The sequence below is a fragment of the Stegodyphus dumicola genome, chromosome 3 (assembly GCF_044657685.1).
Source record: "Stegodyphus dumicola isolate Sdum_Otavi_A_Nest chromosome 3, ASM4465768v1".
Classification (NCBI taxonomy): Eukaryota; Metazoa; Arthropoda; class Arachnida; order Araneae; family Eresidae; genus Stegodyphus; species Stegodyphus dumicola.
The window spans coordinates 75,933,140-75,956,698 of NC_140770.1; the positions used below are offsets into that span (position 1 = coordinate 75,933,140).

The following is a 23,559-nucleotide window of genomic DNA, read 5'->3' on the forward strand; positions in this document are numbered from 1 at the left end:
CTCGAATACGCGCCCAGTGTGCTGACCATTGCACCATGAAGGCATGCTAATGTTATATAAACAACATAAATTCATACTTAATAATTACAAATGAACACCAAATTTGTGAAACAACTAGAGAAAAAGTTCATTCTGTGTTATGCGGTAGGTAACTGTGTGTGTAAGACACTTAACTGAACATATCAATCAATATTGTAACAATAACATACTAAGTATTGTGAGCAGTCATACTAAACATAAATACAAAATAAGTAAACAATTTTAAATTCCAAGATGTTGCGTTGTGTTAAACAAAACCCATTCTATGTTTAAGGTCCAGTGTAAAAGATAATTACAATAAATACGAACAGGTGAATAAAATCAACTTACGTTTATTTAAGGTAGGAAAATATTATAATTACAAAACATAAAATAGAGTCATGACCTCACTAAACATTACAATAAAACGTGGTGGCTGGTTCAATTAAAGTGCTAATGTGAAAACAACAGAAAAGGATGACATACCCTTCTTTAACAACTTTGGGATCCATCATTTATTTGAGTTTTGTTATCGAACATTATTACTCAAGGAAAACTTGGGATAGTATCTGAAATTAGAAAACAAAAAAAGGGTTAGATTGACGAGACTCAACCAAGCTATTGGTTCGGAGGCCAGGCTTCCCTCCTATTACTGCTTCCAACCAGCCGGTGCTCAGGTCTTCCCTCCACAGGCCATCATGACAGCGTAAATTTTTGGATTTTAGAAATATAGGTGTTGCAGCCTCTCTTCGGTGTTGGTTAATTTACGTTGCTACGTCTAAGATGAGGCTCACCTCCCAGCTGCTCGCCCAAGTTGACATCTTATAAGTTCTCGTGAAATTTCTTTTTTTTTTTCCGTCTCTCTTCTGTAGTCTCCGTCACTGTCCCCGTCTCCCGAAAAAAAAAAAAGCCTCTCGAAAACACTGCGCAGCCGTTTTAGTAGCTGGCGCGTTTTTTGAAAACTTGGCGTAGATGGTGACTAGCAGGAAGCCAAAAAAGGCAACCCACACTCTGGATCTTCACGGAAAAGGGTTTCCCGACTACCAAAAGGAGCCGTTTCTCGCCATTCCATCCATTCCATCGTTCAACTTCCATCGTTCCATTCATCGTTCCATCGTTCCACACCAATGTGTCATCACAACTGCAGGCGGAAACAAGGGGGAAGAAACTAGCCTCGCTCCAGGGTCCCAGTCTATAATGCAGATCTTCTGTCTCAACCAACGACTTCATATAACAGGTAGACGGCTCACCCACAGAGAATTCGTCTGCTAGGGTGTCTCCAACATATACCACGTGACTAATGCTCTTGGCGCTCTTGAGGAGTGATAGCTTAGGCTGTTCATCGCCAGTTTGGCCCGCTTTTGATATGGCAGGTAGTACTTTTTATTTCCGTCTGCTAGCAGTCAGCAGACAACGGCCTCGAATTAGGTTGTTCGATTTTTTACAATTATATTTAGATATAACTTAACCCCTTTTTTCCTGAATATTTTATCTATATTTTTAATAATTGCTTTAAATTATTTGCACCATTGTTTAAAATAATTTTAGGAAGAAAATCTAAAATAAATAATAAAAAATTGAGATGGAAACTTTAATTTTGAATAACGTTAAAAAATTAATTGCACTACTGTTATAATATTTGAGAAGGTAAAAAAAATCTCGTTTTATTTTAATGCATTGCATCCTAAAGAGAAAAAGAAAATCCCATTGTATTATATGTATTTATGCCATTGATTGCCTCTCTTTTTTTGAGATTATATTACTGGAACAAAATAATGCAATCTTAATTACTGATTTTCCACACTCATGTGTATGTCATGGGGGGGATCAATACATCTTATTAACTATAAAATTATTTTATATTGAATATGTATGAAACGGTAACAAACTTCAACTCAGTATTTATTATTAGGATCAAAACGATATTACAGTTAAAAATTCTCTCACTCTCCTTTTTATTTAAATACTATTTAAAATATGGTAAGTTTTTCACATCACATTTTTTCAATTACAATAAATTTCTAACAGCATCGTAGATGAGACAGAATTATAATCCAGGTTATTTTTATTTTAATTGATTTTATAGAAAATAATGATAAAGCATTGAGCTTTATACTCGTAAAAGTAAACTGATTTTTAAAATAATGCTGTTTAACTGTTTATGTTCAATGTTGCATGAATCAAGATCTTTAGCTTTTTTTTTAACAAAGTAAACATATCGCACAATCTTTTCTCAATAATTTAATGCTAATAATAGCGTTTTTCTTTTTTTTTATCGCAGGCAGTAATTGTTTATGAAATCAAAACGCGTACGACTTGGCGAAAAAAGGTTAACGCCAATTGGCGCAGCTTTCTATTTCAACGGAATACACGGAAAAAACATATAAAATTCAATTATTTGTAAAGGGTGATTCCAGTAAATAGTGTCACAGTATTTAATACATTTTGATGCTAATAATACATGCTGAAAATGTCATATACGGCGGCAATTTTCTTATACAATATGGCTGAAACTTTCCAACCAATTCAACAGAGATAGTAAAATGACAAAAATATTGAAAATAAAATAATAAATCATGCAGTTTTAACTTACCTATGAAAGGTTACAAGTCCTCCTTTCACGAAACTTTCTTTACATCCGTAGGCGCTGCAGCGAATAACCATTTTTACTTAAATTTTATGTGACCAAGCAGACCAGCAGTCTTTCGTCCCATAGAAAGCAATGTAAAGTATTTGCGCACTTTCGGAATTCGCGCAGCAGTCACGTGACACTAATGTTGGAACCGGTTGAAGGTTGCAATACGCTCTCTACTAGTATATTATCTCGTTGGTCTCAACGTATATTTTCCCCCACCATAAGTATGCTGTAGAACATCACCCTGCTAGCCTGGTCCAGCAAAACAGGGTCCCTTTTTCGTGAAACCCAGATGGTAAAACTATCAAGTCTTTCGCCCCCCACACATGGTGGAACGCTTAGCAGAAAGGAATTTTGGGTGCAGTACAACTGCTCACAAGAATTTCCGCTGAAGGAAAGAGGGCAAGGGGTCAAAATCTCTGAACTAAGTTAATACAAAATGACTTTGGTAAATTAAAAAAAAAATGAAGCTACTAATTACACATAATAATACATAATAAAAATGTCAGCACTGTAATAATTGTTTCCTCAGCCACCAATTGAGACTAAACACAATTTATCCAAAAGGAATACAAATAGAATCAAATTATTTTTCTTCTACCGCCAGTCAGAAAGTATGTATTCGTTTAACGTTAAAAGAAAGAGGGATACCAATTAAATTACTCAAAGTTAAGAAAAAAAAAATTAACACACAAAGGTGCAACAACAAAGTTTTAAAATAAAAAAAATTAAAGTTAAAAGTTAAACAACCTTAAGGGTCAAAACAACTAAAACAAAAACAAAAATCTAAGTCCCTAAACTCAAATTAAAATTAAACAACTTCAACTCAGAACTTATAAAAGCAACCTAACCAAAACTTAAAGTTTACAAAAGTTACAATTTAAACTTACAACCAACTTTAAACAACAATAAAAAAATTAGAACTTCAATTACAAATCAAAATTGAAATAAGCAAAACAACTTAAGCTTAAAAAATATATATATAACGTTTAATACATAACACTAAGAAAGCGGGAGAAATACCTTATAAGTTTACCATATTTCATACACATATTTTGTTCACGTAAGAGCCGCGCTATAGCTACTTCTGGATGATATTATTATTAGTATGCATAATTGGACTGTGGCTTATATAAACCAGATCCTATTAACATAAAAGAAAAAAGGGATCTCACAGTAGTACGCTATTATATAAGTTGAAAAATTTCAAAGAAAATTGTGTTGCTATGTTTCTCACTTTATAAGTTATGATTACTGTTGTCTTGACATATCTTGACAAGGTCTGTGAAATGAACTATGAAATTTTAAGCATGGAAAGGTTTCGACTGGCGCATTGCTGAAAGATAATTATAGAAAAATGTTACACTATGAATATACACTATGAAGTTTTCATTTACTATCACGAACTTAAAAGTTTATTGCTGGAATTTTGTCAGCAAACGCCATTATTTCGATGAAAATGGCTTTCGATGAAGATATTTTTGAGATTATTTTCTTTAGGAGTAATATAAATTTATCCCCCCCCTTAGACCATCATGAATGGTTTCTCCCACTTGTACAAATAGTCTTCTATTGTTTTGTTATAATTAGTTAATAAATGAATTGCGAATAAAACGTTCGATAAAAAGCAATGGCAATATGTTGCAGTTGCAAAACGATTTAGGTACAAACACTCAAAATCCCCATACACCACCAGATTATTCATTTCCACTGGTAGATTTTGCTATACATAGCAGGGAATTATAATGTGAGACTATAAGTATCTGTACCTATGGTAATAAAATCTTTTCAGAACAATTAACCTGTTAGTATTACATTTTACGCAACACTTGTAGAAATGAAAGCAAAAGTAATTTTAGACTGTTAGAAATAGTTTGCTTCATTATTTTTTTTGTCTTGAATTTTGGCAGAAGACAAAAATCAAAACAAAACAAAACAAAACAAAAAAAATTCTAAGTTAGCGTTACATTCGAGTAATTAAAAATACGGTAGATTTATACATATTTTAAAGTCCCAGAGTTTGATAGGTAAATATGTAGAAAGAGAAAACAAGTGTTCGAACATATATGTCAGATCTAATCCCAAAATTTAGAAAGTTGCAGAAAATCAATGGATTCATTATATCTTTAATGAAATGGTTTGTAAAAGTTTGACTCTTTTGGTTAACATCTATTGTTAAACTCTACTCACACGTTAAGTGGCTTATCGCTATGTCTAAATACCACAGAAACTCGAGAAGAGTGTAAAATATCCTTTGTTTAAAACTAAATAAGTTGAACATAAGACACTCCTGGTGCTTATAGCTCCGAGCACCAGGAGTTATAAGCAATGCAATATGTTGCATTAATTTTAAGTTATAAGCCCGTAGCTTAAAATTTATGGCGAGAAACTTAAAAGTAGTGAGTCAAATGTAAAGCTAACTTTAAATAAATAAATATCCAAAGGCTACACAGAACAGTTTAACGCCGAGGCTGGCTCAGAACTTCATTTCAGCTGTCAGCAATTATAATGCAAGGCCTAAAATAACAGCTCTTATCCAAAGCAGCAAATTTAATAACATGGCCACGATTAGATTAGATACACATTCTGTCTTAATAATCTCAAAACCTCACTTAAACACACGTGAACTTAATTTGTATTCTGGCGGAAAACGGAAAGATAGAAGGGACAGTAATGATACAAAAAATAAAATAATTGGTTATTCAGATTAAACGTAGCCTTAAAACTTTATTCGAGGGATAAAAATAAAACGTTTTGAGCCCATTCTGAGCAATTAGAAATGTTATGTAGTTACACAGTTAGGCTTTCTGACACAAGTTTTATATACAGATATTCGAATTATTAAAAAATTTAAATAGAAATAGAAAATATTTATCAAAAACACTGAAATATTTTTAAAAAGAATTCAAATGGTTTAGAGGACAGCATATTTTAACATATATTTCAGTAATATCTGATGTAATATGTAGATGGGATATTGTTGCAAGAGTTAAATTCTTATCCATGAATGAAAAGTATCATAATAGAATAATTAATTTTGTTAGCAAATATTTTATGAAGAAGGACCTTTCTCAACAGCTAATTGCTAAAGAACTGCAATTCTTTTATTGCATCATCTGATTTAAAATAGTGATCACGAAGCACCAGTTTTAACCATGGAGGGACAAAAGGTTTTACGGTGCTAATCAGGTAAGTATGGGGTTTCTAGAGCTGTCTTCTCTGATATGGCATCATGAGTTGAAAGTTTGGCCAACAATTTAAAACAACTGCAGTATCGGGCACAAAAAAGTATTATCGTGATTCAAAATCCATAAGCTATCTCGCTACAATTCAGGTCGTATTCAAGGAGTACTTCACGGAAACGTCGCAAAACACTAAACACACTTCTTTGTAAACAGTTTGGAGGGTTGATTGAAATTCATATTGCACAATACCACGATAATGAAAAAATGTCTGCGTTATTCTGAGTTTTTGACTAACTCTGTTTAGGTTTGTTTGCTCTTATTTCAGCTTTCGAGCGTCATTAACTTCATTGATGAACTGTTTTTCTGTATCACAATTGTGGTCCGTTTTAATACAAGTAATTATGCATTTTTAAAACAACCATCTTGAAAACGTCTATCTTGGTCACTTGAATACGTTATATTAGGAATAATTTGAGAAGCGGCTCACCGAAATAACATGAAAGATTTCGAGATCACTTTTACAGGGACCAAATGATATTTGAAATTGTTCAATATATCCGTAATTATTAAGTGAGATTCTCTTCCGTTCAATATATTTGTAATTATTAATTGAGATGGAATCTCAAACTACATATACCTGTTGCTTATTACTTTAAGTAGATACCATAGCATGATTTTTCTTCAATAATTCGTTACCTTTCTTAACTATCTGAAGACATACGAAAATTCTAATTTTTAAAATGTGTTGTCTTAAGTGGCTTTTGTGACATTGAAATCTTTTATATCAAAATTTGAGCTGTCAGAACAAAATTACACTGGTGTGCAAAAATTAAGGACGAGACGGTTTTTTTCAATATAACTTTGTACAAAAGCTTTCCAAATCAACACATTTAATACCGTAAAATCCCCAATACGTAAGGACATGAGTAATGTAAGCAACACTTAATAAAAGAGAAATCAGAGGGATAAAAAGAAGCTTTATTGAAAAAGTAGCATGGAGCGCAATGCGACTGAAGGCCGAAACATCCCTGTGATGGGTGTCCAGCAAGAAACATCCGGTCTTTAATAGGGGATATGATATCCCCTGACTGCTAGGCAGGTTTCACAGCGTCTACCCACGCTGAGAATGAGGTGTCAATGAGTTGTTGAGGCATTGCTGCCCATTCGTCTTGCAGCGCCAATCGAAGCTCCGGAATCGTTACTGGTGGTAAGGTACGAGCTGCCAAGCGTCTGCGTAGAAAATCCCATACATGCTCGATGGCATTGAGATCCGGAGATCGTGCCGGGCAATCCATACGTTCAATATCCTCACTCTCTAAGAGCTGTTCGGCAGCTACTGTGCGATGACATGGTGCATTGTTGTCCATGAAAAGGAACTGCGGACCCATAGCACCTCTAAAAAGACGCACATATGGAAGAAGAATCTCGTTACAATAACGGGTCCCGTTGACTGAACCTGCGTCGAAGATGTGAAGGTCTGTACGACTACCAAGCATGATGCCTCCCCAAACGAGAACACCGCCACCTCCATACCTGTCCCTTTCAATGATGTTCGAGGGATGATTGCGGCTTCCCCGCTCTCTCCAGATGAGTATGCGATGAGAATCGCTACTCAGACTGAATCTGCTCTCCTCTGTAAAGAGTACTTGTCCCCATTCATTGTCTCCAATTCCGGTGTTTCCGGCATCACAGAGAACGCCTTCTCCGATGGGCAGGCGTTAGAGGTACACACCGTACAGGGCGTCGTGCAAACAGACCACCACCGTGCAGTCTTCTGGCCACGGTAAAACGCGATATCGGTTGTCCAGCCGCCTGTGTCGTGTGTCTAGCGATTTCTCCCGCTGTCTGCCGCCTGTTTCTTCTGGCCTGTAAGGCAATATACCGGTCATCTGCGGGTGTGGTTCCTCGTGGACGACCACTACTAAATCCCCGGATAGCTGTTCCTGTAGTTTGAAATTGTCTCCAAAGTCGTGAAACGATGCTGTGAGCAATTCCGAACTCTGCAGCCACACTTGTCACACTGCGGCCTTCCTCCAACTTCCCAATGATTCGACCTCGGGTAAAAGCATCCAGATGTCGTCTAACAGATTGATTATTCGCCATTTCTCGCTGAGGCAGCAACTCGGTGTGATTTTAACTGCTATACGGCGTGCAATCTCTTTGCCAGAAATACTGATCTTACACCGACAACATGCTTTATACTACTCAGACACTCCCCCATTACGTCTACCTGCATATCTGCGCATGTGCTACCGTACATCACCTTACTTAATCTCCTGATTGGTCTTTCTGTCCGCTCTGCCTCTTCGTTCAGCTGATATGCTAATTTTTCGACTTCGTCCTTAATTTTTGCACACCAGTGTATATGCATGCGACGATTAGCTGAATTACAATTTGATATTTTGGGAAATTGCAAAAAAAAAAAAAAAAAAAAAAAAAAAAAAATTAATCGATTAGAAGAGAATTTATATGCAAGTGATAAAAGGAAATTTAATACGATTGTTGCTCGATATTAATCAAAGTTTTAAGAACTTCTGAACGAATTTTGCAAGCGGTTTCTTTCTTACGATGATTTTGAGTGAATAGCTCACGATCGTTTTTGATCATAGTAGCATGAAAACGGAGTTAAATGTTTTTAAGTTTAAGCAGAAATCTAGCAATGATATTGAGAAAAGGGAGAATATCAAGAAATATTTCTTGCAATGATTATCTTACAAGTTCTTTCGGTTTTCTTTGAAGGACATTTAAATTAGCTTCGTTGTTTAAATTTTTTTAAACCACGTTTCACAAACACTTACATGTAAGGAAAAGAGAGAATATGTAAAAGATCAGCAGCGTAAATTAATTTCCCTTCTCTATTCTAAAAATAGTAACTTCTATTTGCACTGCGTCATGTCGACACTAATCTATATCATATGACTCTTACATAATTCTGGTGATGTAAATGGAACTAAAACTCAAGAAGCCAAAAGTAATTTTTCAGTGATATTAGCTATCCAATCAAAATGCATTGAGAATCAAAAGTAACTCACTAAAATATCTAACTAAATTAAGATTTTACCCTGATCATAACGCATTTGCTTTCTACGTTTTCGCCTAGCTTGACTGCAGTCTATCTGCTCTTTCCTTCGTACTGCAAATTTATATAATATGTAAACTTTTTTAAATAGGCACAATTAATGTGGTAACTTGACTATAGCCGCAACATGTTTTCTGAAATAAAAAATGAAGATTTAATCTGTCTTCACCTCCGATTTCCTATTCATTATGGATCAACATTTTACGCCATCAAAATTCCAGCTGGTCATTACTTCTGAGTTTGATTTTATCATATGCATGTATTCACAGGTACGCGAGTACACGTACAAGTGGGTGGGAAACCGAAATTTCACCATTCTTCATACCGGTATCCTCCTACCGTCCTAAATGTGCAGCTCACCTCAGTTTTTAAGAAAACCCGGGAGAACAGTCTGACGGTCTCCCACCTTCTTTTCCTATCATAAAACAACTGGAGATGATATTCGTCTTGCTCGTATTTTAAGTACGCTTAAGATACAACAACACACCGAACAAATATTAAATTAATACTTCTATGCTGCACAGATGCTTTACACATACGAAACTCTATGCCTTCTCCAAGATTCAAATCCGGATTCATTGGTACAGCAATCAGCGCCGTTAGCCACTATACGGGTCAGGGTAGCTCAAACGATCCGACGTGTTTTGCAGCAAACATTTTTGGATAAAAACAAACAACAACAAAATGTACTGACGTTGTAGAATTTTTTTCGGATTTGCATTTTTTACAACAAAAATGCTATGTCATTCTTATTAAGTAGTTTTATAATCGTGAGTAAGTATCATCTACAGTTTACGAAATACTGTAAAAATTAAGGTGGTAATCTGCGTAAGATTCAATTATTTTGTCCGATAAATTTTCAAACACATCTGTTCTTTATTCTGTTCTGTCGTCTTTATTTCATAATTTTAATTAATTAATTAATTAATTTTATGAAGTAGAAAATTAAGGAACTGCAGTTGGAAACAGTTTAATACAATCAAAATGACTAATTCAAAGAATTCAGTTTTAATATTTCATTATTAATATTCAAACAACATCGTACCATAATTCAAAAATGACAGTGATACAGTTTGTTATTAAATAAGTGATAATACTAAGAAAGTTCGATATGCATCGACATTTAAGAGAATGTATTACAATTAATCATTTTTATATTTCCACTCGTGATAAGTCAATTTTATTTTAAAATGTTGAGTAATTTTATGAATCCATTTAGCAAATACAGTTCAAGCAGTTGTTAAAAGAATCGTGTAAATAATGTTCACGCCAGCTCGATTACCTATTAAAATCTAAAATTTCTCATTTAATGTTTTTTTAGAAAATAAATGTAGGCTTTGTTTTATTTACTTTGATAGTTGCCCATTTTAAATCTGCACTTCCCTTAAACATTTTTTATACAATCAGAAAATACGTTTAATAAAACATTGTAATTATTCCAATTGCTTGCAAATAAGTTATATAAAATGTAATAAGTTAATATACCTTAATGACAAAGCTACGCTAAATTTAAGCATTTACAAGAAATTAATATAACTTTTCTCCCTCAAAGATTATTTAAGTTATAATTAAGCAGTTTCTATGGAAATAATGATTAATATATATTTTTACAAATTAATATATTGTAAATACTCGCGTGTTTCACTGCCTTTTCCTATTAATACTATCGCCTGAAAACCGGAAGAGGAAACATACTCGCTTTATAATAGTTTCGAAGATATGGCTTAAATGATAAGCACAGCACATTCAATGCACACATACATACACAGTAATATTATGTACTTCAAAGGACTTGCGCGTTTCATTAACATTATTTTTACTTAAATGATTTCCTATTTGTTTATTACATTTTACGTTGTTATCGTTAATTAGAAATATTTAAGTCACATACTGAAAGAACTAAAAGGGAAGGATATGTGAACGGGACAAACATGCAAGTAAATACGGTATTTATTACTTTCAATTGCTCTTTAGAAACTGCTGAGGATAAAGTTACAATTAAGTTTATAAAACCATGAAAACTAATTTTCAATGGATAAGAAATTTCATGTATTATATTTATGTATAGATTTCAACTGCAAACAGTATTTGATTGTGTACAAATACCATTGATATTCGCTGTAATATTAAATGACTGAAAAGCAAATGAAAACTGAGAATTTAGCATTTGAACTCCGCATGGATTACATTTATAATTCTCTGTATTTGTCATTTTTATGCTCATAACAAACGCTTAAGATATTACCGATACTTCAGCAGTCCACTTCATATCTCATATATACGCTATTCATCATGAAAAAAAATAGAACTGTCAAGATTGTGGAGAATGTAATGGAACATAATGCTCTCGGGAACATAAGGAATAAAAAAATGGCGCCTCAAAATTGACACCTTCGAATAAGAAGGTCTCCAGAGGCGGTTGCCAGATAACAAGAGATGAAAGACGATTTCCAGGATTTCGAGGAAGAAAATAAAATCAGGTTAAAAAAAGTATTGAAAATGTTTTAAAGGACATTACCGTTTTTGAAGTTTAGTGATTTTAAGTCTGTATGTCATGATTTCTTTTTTTTTCTTTTACTTTTTTTTTGTAGTAGCATATTCTAGGAAGGATTTATCTGAAAATCTGTGAAAAGTTAAACACCAACTGAGCAGAAAGAATGTGAGTATAGTGAGTGATGAAACCCTTTAAGCAGATCTATTTTTGAACATATATCCAATATTTCATATTTCACCAAGAAATACGGAAGAACGTAAAAGCATCATATTGTTATTGTAAAAGGTCTTCTGAAACGATGATGATTACTCTCTGGTTACTTACCCCCCCAGACACATACCCCATTTTTGTTGAAATCTTTAAAGATTTTAACTTTTCTTAATCAGTTTTATTCTACTTCATGCTGCCCTATACTTCTTGGCTGCCATTTAACTATGTCAGGTCACTTTTCTCTTTCTGCTTTCCTTCCAGAATGCCAATTTTAGCTTGCGCGTATTTAAATGAGGTAGAAGGAGGTAATATTTAAAGGAAGTTTTAGATATCTTAGTCAGAGCATGCTCTGCTTGTTGAAGACCATGCTGTTGGTTGAAATTCTGCTATAGCATTATGTCAACATCAATAGAGATAAGCTGAGATTTGATCCTGGGATCTTCTACAAATGCTTATATAATTATAAGTATACACTTGCTTTTATTAATTTCTTCACAAAGGTTGTATGCTTTACCTATAAAACCTACTAACAGCGGAAAAGTAATATATAAATTCTAAAATCAAACTTTGTCTTCCAAGTGTAATTTCCAACTAAAGCGAGCTTCTGGGGATTTTCAAGATTGTTGCTCCGAAAACAATATACAGAACATACAAACTACTACTACACTGCCTCATACTAAACGTAGAGATGAAATTTTGCCATAATGCTTGTGCGAAATTATTCAACAAAATCTAACAAATTTTTCAGTATTTCAGAACGTCTTGTGATACCCCATGTTTGCCATATTTCGTTTCCTTCATGTACTTCTGGAGGGAGTGTATTGTACTTACAAATTATGAGGGAGGAAACAGAATCGCAGATAAGAACAACTCCCAAAATAAACTTAAATACATAATTACAAAATATAATTATAATGTATCCAAAACTTTTGTTTTGTTAGTATGAGTTATGAACCGGCATTGAAATTTACACCTATATGCAATATATATTAGAATAATGTTCTCTTGTGGGTTATTTCAGTACGTACATTATGCTTGCTTTCAACTACAAATAAACAGTTCTGACAATATCATGACATTTATTTTTATTTTCCATGAAATGTTTGGGAACTTCTAATTATATTATCGAAGTATTTATTCCAACAAGAAATTCAAACATAAAGAAGAGGTAACACGGGAAAGATTTCACCGCATAAAAAAGCTTTTAAGGACATTTGAGACTTTTATGTCAGGAATTGGATGGGCTATTTAATTTGTCATTTCTCGCTACTAAGCTCGATGTCCCTTTAATAATGAAGTACAGTACATCTTCAATTATCTGAACTCTAACTATTCGAATCACTGATTATTCGAATTTTTCAGAATCAACTGAAAAAGAGAAGGAGGAAAAAGACGCTCAGGAGAAGGAAAAGAAAAAGACAGGAGAAGATAAGGATGACGAGCCACTTGAGAAATTATGAAGCATTCTTTTGAAAATTCCTGGATGTTCAAAAGTGCTGAGGATACAACAGAATGGATGGTGTGTTATTCGTCAGATCCTGGGTTTCAAATTCTAAACTATGATAAACTTACTGAAAGCGTGAGAGAAGAAAGTGTCGAGGAAGAAGATGATCTTAATGTCGAAGTTGAAGCAGGCACGGCACCATCAGCTAGTAAAGAGTTTGCCGGCCTCAAAATTGCGTTGAATTGGATGGAGCGTCACCCCGAGTGTGACCACATGCAATTTCTTATTGTCAAGAGGATGCGCGACTTGGCTTCTCGAAAACGGATAAGACAGTCAAACAAGGAAAGGATAAAGGACAGATAGTATTTATCCCCAGAATACCACTGATATCTACTGAACGGCCATTCCAATTTAAAAGACTGCAATTTCCAATTTAATTATCCTGTAGTTTTTACAATTAAGAAAGCACAAGGATAAACTTTAAAATATTATGGCATCAAGCTCAAAGACTCCTTTTCTCACGGTCAGCTTGCTCTCGAGTAGGAAATTCGAAAGATTTATACCTATATATCTCAGATAACAAAAGGAGAAATGTTATTTAAACAAGTATTGTAAATAGTTTGAATATGTTTTTAATAATAATAAAAATATATCTCTCATATTAAAAAGCTTATCTTTTTTTTCCCGACTACCATTCAATCTCATATCAACTCCCTGAGTGAAGCCGCGTACCCCAGCTAAATATGGGAAAATGATTAATTTTTGAGTTGTTCAATTTATAGAAAAGTGCAGTGTCCTGCCAAGACAAAAAACGAATTCTTGAAGTATATGAAAGCAAGTGTATTAATATTTTTCACAGCGTGAAATGTAGCATCCATTGCTGAAAGAAATATTCACGTCATTGCGAAATATAAAGCTGTTATCATGAAACATTTTCATGAAGTTCTTTTATTTTAATAGATTTCATTAAACTATTAATTTATTGTCTAATAAGTAGTGTTAGATAGCTAAGAAAATGTGGAAGCAAAATGCATTTTCTCATTTTTGAAATTCTATACGTCAAAATTTATCTTATGTATGTAATTAGAGTGCACGTACTATTATTTTGCTACATAAGTGATAAGTGATAAGTGACGGGGGACGTGGGCACTGTCCCTTTACCTGGTTAATCAGTACAGCGCCACGCCCACCATTATTTAGAGAAAAGCATTAACATATGTAACTAGCATTACAAATAAAGCATGGTACGATGTACATAGAAGGAGTAATTACATCTACAAGAAAAGGCTATAAACTATATAACATATGTAATATTTGCAGATTGTTGTGCGTCCACACTACCTTCACAAGTGATGAAATACCAGAGGTACATATACATACGCATACTAAAAATGCGTGCACATATTATATGACACATAAGATAAAAATAGTACACTAGTTCAATATAGAAATGTGGATGTAATACATAGAGCAAAGCGCAGTAATGGAATGTACAGTCATTCGTATAAGACATTCGATACAGTCAACTGCTAACAAATAACTTGCAAATTACTATATGGTGCAACTACTATATGAGAAGAGATTGCAATGTTACAGTTGAAAAAGTAATACAACATGTACATATTTATATAATTTTACTATTGTGGCATGAAACGATGTACATAGTAGGAGTAATTACATCTCGGAGAGGGCAGATATAAACAATATAACATATACAGATTGTTATGCGACCAGATGGCATTCGCAATAATGATGTTATACCAGAGGAACGGATATATATTGGACGATTTGTACGACCTGCATGACATGTGAGACTTATTTTGCTACATATGTTACGTTATGTTATGTTATGAAGAAGTGAGGGGGCCACCTAATATTTACCCTAAGTAAGCAGGTTATTTTGCTACATATAAGAATTCAAGTAAATCAGTTTAAAATTGCACAGAAGTATAGAAGTTGCGTTTGTATTAATGACCTTCTTGTTTGAGTGAATGGCGCAGAAGTGGCCAAGTAGTAAATGTCACTAAACTCTGGTAGTTCGACCAGGATTCAGATGCCGCCATACTGGCTGATTTTATGAGCATTATTGTTCGTTTTTCGTATGTAACGTAAAAAAAGCTATTTTCGCTTATAATGTTTTTATAAAGGCATCCCGTTCTTTAGACACGTAATCCTTTGCTCTTTAAGCATTCATACGGAAAAGTCGAAACTAGAGGTCACTTAGGCGTCTGATCATCCAATGCGCTGCTCAGGGTGCATCACAAAAAAAAAAAAAAAAAAAAAAAAAAAAGGAGGGACCGATATTGTCTGTGTTATCATCTTTGTCCCTCTTTCCTCAAAAGAAAGCAATTGGAGCAAACTAAAAATATAATTTTAAAACTCTAAAGCTCTTTCAGTGTTAGAAATACGAAATTTAAAATTTTATAAGTAAATTTCGTGTTTTTAAAAATCATTGCAGTAATACTGAATTTAAATCGTGTCGAAGTAAAGACTGCTTTTGTTTTACATTAAATTAAAATCTAAGTGAATTTATGTCACTAATATTACCATATTACTTCGAATATAGGCTGTCCTCGAATATAGGCCGCAATAGGATTTTAAACTTGGAAAAATAATAATAAAAATATTGCCTTCTAATCTAAGTCCCGTAATGTTTTAAAACTGGAAAGTTAAAAATGAAAGTTACCTTATAATAGGTACCGAAAAATAAGAATTTTTTCTTTTTTTAACTGAGTCCAAATTATTGAGACTATTCTTCAGACGTATTATCACTTTTGACATCTTCATTTTCAGAACCTGAATTGTCATATTTATCCTCAGCGTGTTTAAATCGCTAGTAACGGAATACTTCAAAAAAGTATTGGAATTGAAGGTAAAAGTAACCAAATATAAAAAGTAACGGCTCGTAAAAGAAATATTTCAAAAAAGAATTTTAGATACTTAAAAAAAACTTATTATTAAATAAAATGTTATAATTATGGCTCTAAATTGAAGTCACTTTTAATTTTAAGTCTTAAACATTTGAATAAAAAGGGCGACTTAAATTTGAGGTAATAAGGTATTAATTCTTATAAATCATAAAATTATTTCTTTTAAAATTTAGATCTTGCATTTTAAATCACTGCATTCACAATTCTAAAATCTTAAACTATCCCTTGCAACTTAAGCAATTTCAAAGCATGCTTTAAATTACGCAATTTCTGATTGAACGCTAAACTAACTAACCAAGCAGTTGAGGAACTTCAGGGAGCTGAGTGTACAATCTTTTTATCCCTTGTATCTGTCATCTGTGCAGACATTAACTGTGACCTGGCGTGCTTCGACCCTAAGAAACCGTCGCAATCATGTTGATATGTGGTTTCCTCTGGTAATTGCGAAATGCTGACGCTAGAGATTTCTTTAGTTCAATCTTTCTCTACTTCCGAGCCATCAATCTTTTTACCCGAACGGGAATTAGTTTTCTGGAGGTATGTTTCATTCCTCAAGTAAAAGAAAAGGGCTGAGATCTATAGAAAAATCTGTTGAGATGTCGTAAAATTTGAATGGGAAATCAAGGCTTTTCCTCTTTCCAATCAAAAATAGATTTTGGGGGTAAATTTCGATATGGTAATTTCTTTATTTTGGTAGCAGGTTGCGTGGAGAGAGATTTATCCTTTTATACTTTGCAAGATGATCTCATCGGATGCACATTTATCATACTAAAATAAAAGACAACTGTTATTTTCTTTATCAGAAGCTTAATATCGAAGCTTCTTAAGTGGACTTCCTTGAAATATTCAATGATACTTTTCTAAGGTTTGATATAAAACTATTTCCTGTTACTACGCCTTTTAGTCCACATATATAATTATTATCGGATGAAAAGTTAAAAATACCGTGATAGTAATAATAATGAAAATAATAATAATAAATACAATTAAAGGTATGGATAACTTTTATTGTTATATTGAGCTCTTATTTAAACGCAGGGCTGCTCATCAGTGGCGTAACTAGAAAGTTTGGGCCACTAGGAAAACCTTAAAATTAAGTGCATATATATATATATTCAAACTCAGAAGCAATGACCAGGAAATTGGAGGCGAAGGCAGATTAAATCTTCAGTTTTATTTTCAGCAACATATTGCGGCTACACACGAGTCGGCGCATTAAATGTGCCTGTTACAAAAGGCTTACATTTTTTAGAAATTTGTAGTAAGAAAGAAGAAGAAGCAGACAGACCGCAGTCCAGCTAAGTCAAAGGGTTGAAAGAAAGTGCGTAATGTTCAGAATTAAATCTTAAGTCAACCTGAGTTAGTTTTGGTTCTCAAAGCATTTTAATTAGACAGTTAATATTGCTCTAATATTACTATTGGCTGGTTGAGTTTTAGTTCAATTTACATCACCACCAGAATTACGTTAGAGTCACATCACATAGATTTTTCTTGAAATGACGCAGTGCAAATATATGTTGCTATTTTTAGAATAGAGAAGGGAAATTAATTTACGCTGCTGATTTAATCTTTTACATATTCTTTATTTTTCTTACATATTTATATATATATATGTGTGTGTCTGTGTGATAAATGAAACTCAGAAGTAATGACCAGTAAGAATTTTGATGGCGTAGAAATGTTGATCCATAATGAATAGGAAATTGGAGGCGAAGACAGAATAAATCTTCATTTTTATTTCAGCAAACATGTTGAGTCTCCAATCAAGTTAACGCACTAATTGTGACTATTCCCAAAAGTATACATTTGAGATAAATTTGCAGTAAGAAAGAAGGAGCAGACAGACTGCAGTCCAGCTAGGCCAAAGTGTAGAAAGCAAGTGCGTTATGTTCAGGGTGAAATCTTAATTCAGACTGAATTAGTTTGGGTTCTCAATGCATTTTGATTGAATAGTTAATATTGCTATGAAATTTGTATTGGATATTTGAGTTTTAGTTCCATTTACATCATGAGAATTACCTAAGAATGATATGACATAGATTAGTCTCGAAATGACACAGAGGTTACTATTTTTAGAATATAAAAGGGAAATTTACGTTCCTAATTTAATCTTTTACATATTCTTTATTTTCTTACATATATAAGGTATAAAATATAAAGAAAAACGTATTATCAAATTAAACTTTAACAGAATGGCCCTTTAAATTCTTAAATCCCCTTTTCAAGGCTCCATACTGCACTAATTTCGCTTTGGATTAATTAATTCCGCTATATTCCGCTTTGGCTGCAATAACCGCATTGAGAACTCTTTTGCCCAATCGCTGCCGAGGATTAAAACCAAGACTTTGCAAGCTTATAAATAATATAAAATATAGGGTATATAGAAAATATGGGGCGCATCTAACAACCCTAATTATTATATCAATTAAGAAGGTATGCGTTAAGAAACTCGCCATCCAGAAAAACTTTATAACTACTGGTCGCTTATGACTGGTCGAACTTCTTCCAAAATTCCATCAAGTCATTAACTACACCGCGACTTCCAGTAATCTACGCAGCAGTTTTTGCAGCCATTATTAAAAAGTGAATTGGTGCCTTCCTTAATCAAGCTGTCATTTAATATCAAGTTATCGAGAACAAAAGAAGTCATTATATATATATATATGCTAAATGTCATATTAGCATTAATAATTATGAATTGAAGATCCATTTTAGTCAAATAATTGAAGTTTATTTAATGATTTTAAGCAAATCAATACTATTTTAGTAGTAAAAAATATTAACAGCAGAAACATAGGGAAGCAATTTTAATAAACATAACTAGTTAAGAAGAAGAAAAAATGCTAATCAAATTACATATTCATTAACGCGTTTTAAGAATGAAATGATCAAGCTATCCACGTTAGCCATAATGAAAAAAAAGCAGTTTACATTTATCTACCAAAATATCTGCGAAAATAAATTCACTTTTGATTGGCGTATTTGATCATTAAGACACAATAACACGCCGAATAAATACTAATTCAGAAGTCAAACAACAAAAATCAGCGTTAATTTACAAAAATTAACGCTGATTTTGTAAATTAACGCTGATTTTTGTTGTTTGACTTCTGAATTAGTATTTGATCATGTTAAGTTCTTGTGATAAAGCAGAATTGTCCCAATCGGCCCCTTTCAAACTGAAGTTTTTAAAATCAACAACTTGATATTTAAAAAGCTTACTGCCAAAAAGCAAGAATTTGATGCATAAAACGAGGATAGATTGTTGTATGTTGATGCGAGGGAACTGAATATACAAGTTGGGCGCAAAGGAAAACTTCGGCTTATACAGAAGCACTAAGCAATAACAATTAATACAATTAAAGGAATATCTAAAGACAGTTTACAACAAAGGCATAATATTCCAATTCGAAGACATTTCCGGTAAATGCTTGCAGGTCAGTGCTGTATGAAACTTAAAAACTAATTATGCTGTCATTTTTAAATTAAGATCCATCAGAACGGACACACTTGCTCCGGTGCTCTTAACATTCTGAATCGTTAAGACACCTCTTTTTAAAAAAGTCATAGAATGGCCGCTGTAATGTTTTGGATAGCTTGAATGTCTATAAGCTTTGATCGTATAAAACTAACTTAAAATGAGAGAATTGCCAGGTGGGAGGATTGTAAGTTAATTGTGGTATGTCTTTGAACAAAAGCTTTTATCTCAAAATACGACAAAGTGTCGAATAGTCTGTAGAGATTTATATTTATTTTAACTAACAATTTAAAGTTTGAGTTTAGACCTCTCCTATAAGCCTTCATTACCCTAATTGTCAGTGCCAGAATAGTTAAATGATGTAGCGCGCGTGAACGAATGCAAATTTTCTACTTTGAAGGAAGTAGCTAAAAGCCGAGTTTCGGTAGGAGAAAGGAGGAGTTAGGCTCTAGTTGCCGTCTCTGCCGTAGGTATGTTTGCTTATTGCTGGTTCAAGTGGCTTAATTGCATTTATCTGCTGCCACTAGCTTTAAAGGGGGGTTAAGTTACGGGATCTCGCTGAGCCCTGTAAGCTAATTTTATCACTTGTTAATATTTCAACTTTTAGTTTCAATTATCTGACTTTCAGTTACCACCCAAGCAGAGGCGAAGTTTGTTAACGTCGAATTGACGCATTGGAAACTTTTTCAAAGATTTAATAAAGGGTACTTTAACCTTTCTCCTGTGTAGTTTTCTGCTACTCCAGTATTCAGACAGAAGTTCATTCACTGAACTCTGCAGGTCAAAAGATGCTTTCACTCCGTTTTCATTACATCACAAACTGCTCAGTCAGTTCTTACTTTTCTTCTACAAAAAGTATGGTGTTTCTTCTAAAAAGTGCATCCTAACCTTCAGAAAATACAGATAATTCAAGTTTCACTCACGCGATATCGTGTTTCCACGTAGTTTTTGAACAAAGGCTTATATTGCTTTATTCCTCCTCAGAAAAATATCAGACATTCTGTGCAAAAATACAGGATCCCCTGTAAACAAATATTAATTTCTTTCCAATTCGAAAGGCGTAATAAGGTTGTAAACGTGAGCAATTGAGTGAGCACGTTCACTGAAATCACTAACCACTTGTCCACTTGAAAAAAGTTCAGTTGGAAAAAGACTGATTTCACTCTGTATATTGACTTCTGACACCCTAGGTTGGAGAGGCGTAAGAAAGATAGGACCCCTGGAGTTTCCGAAAAAGCGTGCGGAGAGTTTTTGCGTTCCCGAGATCTCACACTATTTAATAATCCAATTAAATACGTTTTCAGTTATTGCCTTCAAAGTAAAGAAACTATTGAAAATACACAAGAAACACACGAAGTTAAAATAAAATAAATCACAAAAAGTAATATATGATAATTAACAAATAAAACCAATGCACAGCAAATGCAACATTAGTAAAGAAATCATTATACAATATATTAGGAAACATATCCACAGATATTACAGAAATTAATAATAATATTAAAGACAACTTAATTCATTTAAGTGCCTATGGAAGGTAATCATAAAACTTTCATTCAGGTAAATAATATTTTTTTACACCATTGTTTCACAGTAACAATAAAACGATTTATTCTAAACCGTAAAAATAGAAGAAAATGCAGTTTTTAAGAACACTTATTTCTTCCTTTACAATTTTTCAAAGCGTTGTTATTTTTTGTCTTTAAAGTAATAAAATTTCATTCATAAGAAAAAAAGCAAAAATTTTAATGTTTTGAAATGACATTTATATTTTTGTATCTTAAAGAAGGGTAAAGGCTAGTTACTAATTAGACAAAGGAAATATTCTTTCTAAAAATCTGAAACAATGACATGGGGATAATTTAATTTTTAGTGCTTAGAATATACATAAAGATACTAAGAACTTTTACAGTTTTTCAGTTAAAGGGCAGTAATGCAGATTTAAAACTCACAAGGTTTTGTTCCTTTTGCCCCGAGGGATAAGTTGAAATATGAGGTAATTTTCGACCCACATCACTTATTTCAAGCCTGTGATCCTCCTGAAATCCGAAGTAATGCTTTGGGATCGGAACTTGTCAGCCTATTCTGAAATTTTGTTTACCTAAAATGTTTGTTAGCCCTGAAAGTTTGTTCACCATAGCGATGAAAGCTACAGAAGAACGTTATCCGAATAATGAATGGCTGAACATTTACACATATGGTTTCTATACTTCATGATGAGAATAAAACCGAAGCTCCCAATCCCCATGATTTATCTCTTTGATTTTCAAATGACGGCATTTAATAACAAGGCTGCGGCTATTTGGATATCGCTTTTGGCTCTAAAACATAGACCGTCAGATTTTTCATGTCCTGTTAGATTTCTTCGCTGCTTTACAGGCCATTACCGAGCAAGATAAGCCAACTTCAGGCCTAAATATTCAAGTATTCTAGTAATTACTCAAATATTTATCTCAAAAGAGAATCCTTCCGCAGTAGATTCCATTAAATTGAGGCATACCTTGCCTCCCAAACGGAACAGTGGCTAATGACCTCGATTGCCGTAGCGATGGGTCCGGTTTCGAATCCCGAAGAAGGCATGGTTGTAACTGTCCGTCCTTTCATAGAAGGCAACGGTGGCGACCTCTCAGGTGTTTCCATAATGAAATAACTACCACATTTGGCCCTTGCAGTTGCGCAAGGTTAATGGCTATTACATAAAGCCCCCGGCCATTAAAAAAATTGAGGCATACCTGAATGATGCGGCGGATGGTCTGCCGAAGAAAGGCTCCAAAATTGCACAGTGTCTTCATGATGAAACTACATTTAAAACAGCATTTTATGGAGAATAAAGTTCTTTCACTTTCGATCTGCAGAATCGTTTTAAATACAAAATATCGACAAAGCATTTTGACGACTTAATCAGTTTAACCTAGAGGCATTGCAATCTCTGTCTTCTAGTGGGCAGTCGGATAGCTTGGCTGCCCACTTGAAGAGGATTTGAATTTTCGACGCTCTAAAATGTCCTGTCTGCACTTCTGGTTTTATGAATGGTGATCACTTCCTTCCTTCTCAAACAGAGACCCGTTGTCCTCTCTAATCTCTGCTCAAGCGCTATTGAGATGATAGAAATCGCACAAGATTCCTTGCAGAGTATTTTAATATTTCATTCTTGATCGCATAACTTCTGGTTCTGTGACTGAATTTTTTTATGTATTTTATTCTTTGTACTTTGTCGCTTAAATCAAGTCTCCAATGGCTTTCTGTACTTTTGCTTGCAGTGTGAGGTTTTATGCACATTTTAATGCATAGATTTCAAGATAAATCTAAGCAAATATTTTGATGAGCATGAATGCATGCAATTATGTACAAACAAATAAACAGACGCGGTCGCATAAAAATTTAGTGAATTGTTTAAAAAAGATTAAAATTTTAAACGTTTTGCTGTTTTAATTCGCAGTTATTTTACAGTGACTTTTTGTATGGAGTAGAAAATGAATGTTCAAAAGAATATATAAAGTACGTGAGAAAATTTTGATAATTTTATTATTGCAGTCTCAGAATTCAAATACTTGTATATTCCTATTATATTAACTCTGATTATATTGTCTACTCTGACCAAATATCTGCACACTCTGATTCAAATTTGCAGCGAATGTTAAAAAAAACCATCATTTATTACTTTAGGTACGTTAGGAAGTAGAAACTTAATAAATTAGAATATAGTCTATAAAGGCAGATTTTTAATGCTGATTCGAAATTACGTAAATTTCCTTTTATATCTCATTTGGAAATTTTAAATAATTATGGTTAATGGCTATAATATGTTACTTTGAAACTGGAATTTCTAGGTTATTTTCCGCTGTTTGATTTGATTGGTAAACACGGAAATAACAGCTGCCTAAATATGGAAACTTGCTTAATTATTCCCCGCTTTCATTTCTGCATATTTTAATCGCTTCATGAAAATTCCCCTAAGGAAAGCTGACCTTGAAGTGCAGTATCAAATGACGTTACGAAAATAAATGCTGTATGGCGATAACGACGAGAGTTGCAATCGCAAATGAGAGCAGGAAGCTGGCAATGGCAATGAAGTGTCTATTTTAA

The 23,559-nt window shown here is 33.5% G+C and overlaps 1 long non-coding RNA gene across 1 annotated transcript; it reads left to right on the forward strand.

The window, feature by feature from the left end:
- The first annotated feature begins 890 nt into the window (after positions 1 to 890).
- On the forward strand, positions 891 to 13,691 carry LOC146998029 (uncharacterized). Its single transcript, XR_015039989.1, has 2 exons — positions 891 to 1,391; positions 12,984 to 13,691. It is a non-coding gene; the product is annotated as an uncharacterized LOC146998029 (long non-coding RNA).
- The last annotated feature ends 9,868 nt before the right edge of the window (positions 13,692 to 23,559 follow it).